Source organism: Oryctolagus cuniculus, chromosome 9 (genome assembly GCF_964237555.1).
Source record: "Oryctolagus cuniculus chromosome 9, mOryCun1.1, whole genome shotgun sequence".
NCBI classification, from domain to species: domain Eukaryota; kingdom Metazoa; phylum Chordata; class Mammalia; order Lagomorpha; family Leporidae; genus Oryctolagus; species Oryctolagus cuniculus.
The window spans coordinates 1,273,123-1,280,852 of NC_091440.1; the positions used below are offsets into that span (position 1 = coordinate 1,273,123).

At 57.9% G+C, this 7,730-nt stretch overlaps 1 pseudogene; it reads left to right on the forward strand.

The window, feature by feature from the left end:
• Positions 1–6,088: 6,088 nt before the first annotated feature.
• Positions 6,089–6,937, forward strand: LOC138843670 (prothymosin alpha-like; annotated as a pseudogene).
• Positions 6,938–7,730: the final 793 nt, after the last annotated feature.

A 7,730-nucleotide genomic window follows, 5' to 3' on the forward strand; every position in this document is an offset into this window, starting at 1 on the left:
GAGGCCCCGGCCCGTGGCGGTGACAGCTGCCTCGGACGGGGCACCCCCTGCGCTGTGGGCCAGGGGGCTGTGCACGTTGTAGCCACCCCGTTATTTACCCTCAAGCCCGCTTAAGGAAATGAAATAGAATTCAGCCATACGTGTCCGCAGCCTCCGTGTGGCTCAGGCCCCTGTGCAGGTGGTGGGGCTGTGGCGTGGCCTCCACCGGGAAGGCTCTGCGGCTACTCTGAGCGGGCAGACCAGCCTGCCTCTGGGGCTGTAGCTGAAGGTCCCTGACGTGCGGCTACGCAGCCCGCCACACAGGGCGCTCGCTCCAGAGCGTGGCCGGAAGTGGGGCTGGCACATCCGTGAGGGACCAGGAGCTGTGGGCGGGTCCTGACTATACCCAGGCACAGACAGAGCGGGGGCTCTGCACACAGGAAGTGGGGCTGGCACATCTGTGGGGGACCAGGAGCTGTGGGCGGGTCCTGACTATACCCAGGCACAGACAGAGCGGGGGCTCTGCACACAGGAAGTGGGGCTGGCACATCCGTGGGGGACCAGGAGCTGTGGGTGGGTCTCAAGTATACCCAGGCAGCAGTACAGTGGGGCTCTGCACACAGGATGACAGCAGCACAGGGACAGCTGACCTCACCCTGCACATGCGTGGGTGTGTGTGCCGTGTTCCAGGGCTCCTGCTGGGGGAGGGTTCCCTCTGAGGGTCACCTCCTTGGGTGATGGCAGCGCAGGCTGTGGGTCTCCCAGGAGCCACATCACCCCACAGCCGGAGACCGCCCCCTCGAGGAACGGCAGAGGGTTCATTCTAAGACCAGGAGTCCCTGGGGAAGGAGCTTTGCTTCCTGGCCTGTGGGGAAATGCCGGTGCAGGGAAGGTGTGCTCCAGAGGAAGCCGCCACTCCGGAAAAGGCCCGAGTCCCCTCCAGCTGGGCAGGGCAGTGCCTGCGGTCAGAGAGGACTCGCGGGAGAATTCTGCGGCTCTAAGCAGAACATGACAGCGTAGCAAAATCTTTACGCGCGTGATGTTTGCTTTCATTACCGATCTACCGTCTACGGGTAGATCAGTGCGACTCAGTGCGAGTGGTGAACTATGGCGAAGCAGACTGGCGTTACACAGAGACAGACTCATAGACGGAACACACTGTGCTCAGTGCAGTGTCCCCAAGACAGACTCTGGACAGGACACACTGTGTACACTACAGTCACCAAGACAGACTCTGGACAGGACATGCTGTGTACACTGCAGTCACAGAGACAGACCCTGGACAGGACACGCTGTGGACACTACAGTCACAGGGACAGACAGACCCTGGACAGGACACGCTGTGTACACGACAGTCACCCAGACAGACAGACCCTGGACAGGACACGCTGTGTACACGACAGTCACATAGTCAGACCCTGGACAAGACAGCTGTGTACACTATAGTCACAGAGACAGACCCTGGACAGGACACGCTGTGTACACTACAGTCACCCAGACAGACCCTGGACAGGACATGCTGTGTACACTACAGTCACAGAGACAGACCCTGGACAGGACACGCTGTGTGCACTACAGTCACCAACACAAACAGACCCTGGACAGGACACGCTGTGGACACTACAGTCACCATACAGACAGATCCTAGACAGGACACGCTGTGGACACTACAGTCACAGAGACAGACAGACCCTGGATAGGACACGCTGTGTACACTACAGTCACAGAGACAGACCCTAGACAGGACACGCTGTGTACACTACAGTCACCATACAGACAGACCCTGGACAGGACACGCTGTGTGCACTACAGTCACAGAGACAGACCCTGGACAGGACACGCTGTGTACACTACAGTCACCATACAGACAGACCCTGGACAGGACACGCTGTGTGCACTACAGTCACCAACACAGACAGACCCTGGACAGGACACGCTGTGTGCACTACAGTCACCAACACAGACAGACCCTGGACAGGACACGCTGTGTACACTACAGTCACCCAGACAGACCCTGGACAGGACACGCTGTGGACACTGCAGTCACCAAGACACACAGACCCTGGACAGGACATGCTGTGCACACTAGAGTCACCCAGACAGACAGACCCTGGACAGGACACGCTGTGGACACTACAGTCACAGAGACAGACCCTGGACAGGACACGCTGTGGACACTACAGTCACCATACAGACAGACCCTAGACAGGACACGCTGTGGACACTACAGTCACCCAGACAGACCCTGGACAGGACACGCTGTGCACACTACAGTCACAGAGACAGACAGACCCTGGACAGGACACGCTGTGTACACTACAGTCACAGAGACAGACCCTGGACAGGACACGCTGTGCACACTACAGTCACCATACAGACAGACCCTAGACAGGACACGCTGTGGACACTACAGTCACAGAGACAGACAGACCCTGGATAGGACACGCTGTGTACACTACAGTCACAGAGACAGACCCTAGACAGGACACGCTGTGTACACTACAGTCACCATACAGACAGACCCTGGACAGGACACGCTGTGTGCACTACAGTCACCAACACAAACAGACCCTGGACAGGACACGCTGTGTACACTACAGTCACCATACAGACAGACCCTGGACAGGACACGCTGTGTGCACTACAGTCACCAACACAGACAGACCCTGGACAGGACACGCTGTGCACACTACAGTCACAGAGACAGACAGACCCTGGACAGGACACGCTGTGTACACTACAGTCACAGAGACAGACCCTGGACAGGACACGCTGTGCACACTACAGTCACCATACAGACAGACCCTAGACAGGACACGCTGTGGACACTACAGTCACAGAGACAGACAGACCCTGGATAGGACACGCTGTGTACACTACAGTCACAGAGACAGACCCTAGACAGGACACGCTGTGTACACTACAGTCACCATACAGACAGACCCTGGACAGGACACGCTGTGTGCACTACAGTCACCAACACAAACAGACCCTGGACAGGACACGCTGTGTACACTACAGTCACCATACAGACAGACCCTGGACAGGACACGCTGTGTGCACTACAGTCACCAACACAGACAGACCCTGGACAGGACATGCTGTGTACACTACAGTCACCCAGACAGACCCTGGATAGGACACGCTGTGTACACTACAGTCACAGAGACAGACCCTAGACAGGACACGCTGTGTACACTACAGTCACCATACAGACAGACCCTGGACAGGACACGCTGTGTGCACTACAGTCACCAACACAAACAGACCCTGGACAGGACACGCTGTGTACACTACAGTCACCATACAGACAGACCCTGGACAGGACACGCTGTGTGCACTACAGTCACCAACACAGACAGACCCTGGACAGGACACACTGTGTACACTACAGTCACCCAGACAGACAGACCCTGGACAGGACACGCTGTGGACACTACAGACACAGAGACAGACCCTGGACAGGGCACGCTGTGCTCACCGCAGAGCCACCAGGACAGACCCTGGTACGTACACGCTGTTCACCCTGCAAAGCTATCTCACATGTAGAACCTGCTTCGTCAGGCGTCAGTGGAAGGCACACTGGTAAACGTGTGGTTTGTGTTCTGGGCCCAGTGTCTGTGCAGGGCCGGCTGGGTCTCCCGTGTCACTGTTGAGGGGTGGAGAAGCCCAGCGGAGCTCAGAGGCCCAGGGCTGGGAGGGGAGCGAGCGCTGAGGAGTCTCTCACGCAGCCAGACCTGAGCACCACGTCCTGGACTGGAGCAGGTGGCCGCTGTCCCCTCGGTGCCGTGCGGACCCTGGTCATCCAGCCCACAGCAGGTCAGAGAGCGCGGTAGCCTAGGGGCCTCGGCCTCGCCAGAGCTTCACGCTGTCCTCTCACAGGGGTCCAGGCGCCCTGGTCGGGTCTCTGAGCTTTCATCCGGAGGCCTGAGCAGGAGGCATCTGGGCATCGTGCAGGTGTACAGAGACCGAGACGCGTGCTGCGCCCAGCGTGGGGACCCTCCCGTGCCGCCTGCCTGTGTGAGGCCCTGGCCCTGCACGCCCGTCCCGTGCAGCGTCCGCCCCAGTCGGAAGGAGGAGCTCCGCAAGCACGAGGCAGACACGGGCCCTGCTGCCCTCGGCTCTCGGCTTCCCAGCGTGAGTGTGACGAGTACGCCTCAACACACCCGCGACGAGTACACCTCAACACACCCGCGACCCGTGGTGCGCTCCGCAGAGACACTGCGTGACACAGAGTGTGATGAGTACGCCTCAACACACCCGCGACCCGTGGTGCGCTCCGCAGAGACACTGCGTGACACAGAGTGTGATGAGTACGCCTCAACACACCCGCGACCCGTGGTGCGCTCCGCAGAGACACTGCGTGACACAGAGTGTGATGAGTACGCCTCAACACACCCGCGACGAGTACGCCTCAACACACCCGCGACGAGTACGCCTCAACACACCCGCGACCCGTGGTGAGCTCCGCAGAGACGCTGCGTGACACAGAGTGTGATGAGTACACCTCAACACACCCGCGACAAGTACACCTCAACACACCCGCGACCCGTGGTGAGCTCCGCAGAGACACTGCGTGACACAGAGTGTGATGAGTACGCCTCAACACACCCGCGACGAGTACGCCTCAACACACCCGCGACGAGTACGCCTCAACACACCCGCAACCCGTGGTGTGCTCCGCAGAGACACTGCGTGACACAGAGTGTGATGAGTACGCCTCAACACACCCGCGACGAGTACGCCTCAACACACCCGCGACCCGTGGTGAGCTCCGCAGAGACACTGCATGACACAGAAGCGGCACGTTCCGGGATCCCCAGCACAGTCGCTGAAACCGAATGATTGTCACGGCTGAAGAGAGAATTAGTGACTGGCAGTAGCTCCGTGGAAAGTGGTCGGTTAAGGGTGGAAACCACAGAGCCTACGGGAGGTGGGGGACCGACAGAAGCGCCTCACCTGGGCAGCAGCGGCGCGGTCGGCCCTGGGAAGCCAGCCCGGAATTCTCCAGAACACACACGAGGCGCAGAGGCGATGTCACTGGGACACGTGACAGGGTGCGTGTGAGGGACACGAGCAGGCGTGTGGTTAGCCCTGTGTCCCAGGGCAGTCGTGGCTGTCTGGGCGCAGTCTCCCAGGGAGGCGGGGGGCCCCGGGAGCTGCAGAGGGCAGGGCTGTGCCGCTGCCGAGGCTTCCGCGCTGCGCACCGGGCATCTGCCCGCGGGCCCCTCGCCCGGGACGGGTCTCCCGTGGGCAGGAGCGCACGGCGGAGCAGGTGGCCATGTGGGCAGACGAGTGACGCTGCCTGCCTGGGGCTCAGGGAGCCTCTGGGCGTCTGGCAGGCAGGGAGTGAAAGCTAGCGACAGCGGGAAGCGGGAGGCGTCAGCGACGGAGCTGCGTTCTCTGGATCTCTCGTCCGGGCGTGTTCAGGAGGCACCGAGAGCACTGATCTGAGGTTGTAACAAGTCCTGGACACACAGTGAGGTCGCCACGGCACCCTTAATGCCGTGTTCGCAATTAAGTAGACGTAGAAGTTCTTGTCTGGTAAGAAAATCCATGTCTAATCCAGGTAGTGGAAGAAGGGGCAGTTTAGGCGTGTGAGACAGGTGGAAGACACTGAGGTAGCAGGTGCAAATGCGGCCACAGTGTGGAGTCACTTGGGTTAACACAGATGGAAACAGGTTAATATTCTGATAAAAACACAGAGGACTGGGTTTTGAAAAATGTTACTCCTATATAGTGACCGAAAAGATACACGTTAAATAGGATATTAGAAGAAAAAAGACAAAAAGGGCAAAATAAAGAAATACAATGTTAGGGAACTTTGAATGCCACAGGATGGTAAACGATGCCAGGATTACCCAGAAGACAGTGTGGACGAGAGATAGATAAAGCCGTCTGCGGCAGGAGTACTACAGACATGTCGTCTCTGAAAAGGCGGAATCCAGCAGCTGATGTAGCGGCCTGGTCTATATGAACCTCTAGCCTGGCTCCAGCAAGACTGAGAGAAGCCCGGGACAGCCCCTCCCCTGCGGGCGGCTGATGGGCCTGCGTGGAGACCAGAGGACAGGAACTTGCCAAGAGCAGGTCACACGTGTCAAACACCTGAAGTCGCCCCACTGGCTGCTCTGAAAAGCCATCTTTGCATTGTTCCCGGGCCCGGCTCCCCGCTCGCCGCAGCCGCCTCCGCCACCGCCGCCGCGGACTCCGGCAGCTTTGTCACCAGAGCCCCCGAACGTCCGCTTTCTCTCGAGTCCGCTGCCTCGGATCCCCGGCGTGCCCCACCATGTCCGACGCGGCCGTGGACACCAGCTCCGAGATCACCACCAAGGACTTGAAGGAGAAGGAAGTGGTGGAGGAGGCGGAGAATGGGAGAGACGCCCCCGCCAATGGCAACGCCAACGAGGAGAAAGGGGAGCAGGAGGCGGACAATGAGGTAGACGAGGAAGAGGAGGAGGAAGAGGGCGATGGTGAGGAAGAAGACGGAGACGAAGGAGGCCGAGGCGGCTACAGGCAAGCGGGCAGCTGAGGATGACGAGGAGGACGACGTGGACACCAAGAAGCAGAAGACCGACGAGGATGACTAGACCGCAAGGCAGAAGGCACCCCTGAACCCGAGGCCGTCGTGACCTTCCACCCTCACTCCCGTCTCCCTCAACGTGGTCACCTCCGAGTAGAGGCCGCCCGCGCCCCTGCGGACGCAGTGCTCACGCCCACAAACCCAGTGAATTCGCAACAGGGGAGGGACAGCACCAAACTCCAGGCCCTGCTTTCTTTCTTAAAAGTACTTTAAAAAGGAAAATTTGTTTGTATTTTTTATTTACATTTTATATTTTTGTACATATTGTTAGGGGTCAGCCATTTTTAATGATCTCGGATGACCAGACCAGCCTTCGAGCGTCCTCTGTCCTACTTCTGACTTTACTTGTGGTGTGACCATGTTCATTCTAATCTCAAAGGAGAAAAAAAAAACCTTGTAAAAAAAGCAAAAACGACAACAAAAAAAAAACAATCTTATTCCGAGCATTCCCGTAACATTTTTGGGTATGTACTTAGCTGTACTAAAAGTAGTTGGTTTGTATGAGATGGTTAAAAAGGCCAAAGATAAAAGGTTTCTTTTTTTCCTTTTTTTGTCTATGAAGTTGCTGGTTTTTTTTTTTTTTGGCCTGTTTGATGTATGTGTGAAACAATGTTGTCCAACAATAAACCGGAATTTTATTTTGCTGAGTTGTTCTTAAAAAAAAACAAAAAACAAAAAACAAAAAACCCTGAAGTCATACAGAGTGGAGGAGGAGTTTAAACGTCCTCCCAGCCGGTAACGTAGGATGGGGCGCACCCAGTCAGATGCGGGATCGGATGCGGGGTCGGATGCGGGGCTGCAGACCCGTCTCCCCAGGCGCACCCTCACACAGATGCCAGCCCGCGTCCGTGTTTGTGTCTTGCTCATGACCATACTTCTCGGCTGAGAGCAGTGGGCGTCCATCCCTGGGCCAGGCCCCGCCTTCTGATGCCTTCGAGGCGTCACTGAGAGGGGCCTGGTGATAGGGTTGTGCTATTAAGTCAGCTCTGAAGGCCGTGGAAGTCGGGGGCCCTGTGGGGTCAGGACGAGCGTGGGGTGGGAGGACGCAGTTGTGAGGTCTCAGGGCCAGCACTGCTGTCGGGGTGCAGGGTCTCAGTCCACCCGTACGAGGATGGACTGGGTCCGAGGAAAGGCAAGTGGGTTGCTCGCCCATTTCCCAGCCTCGCAAACC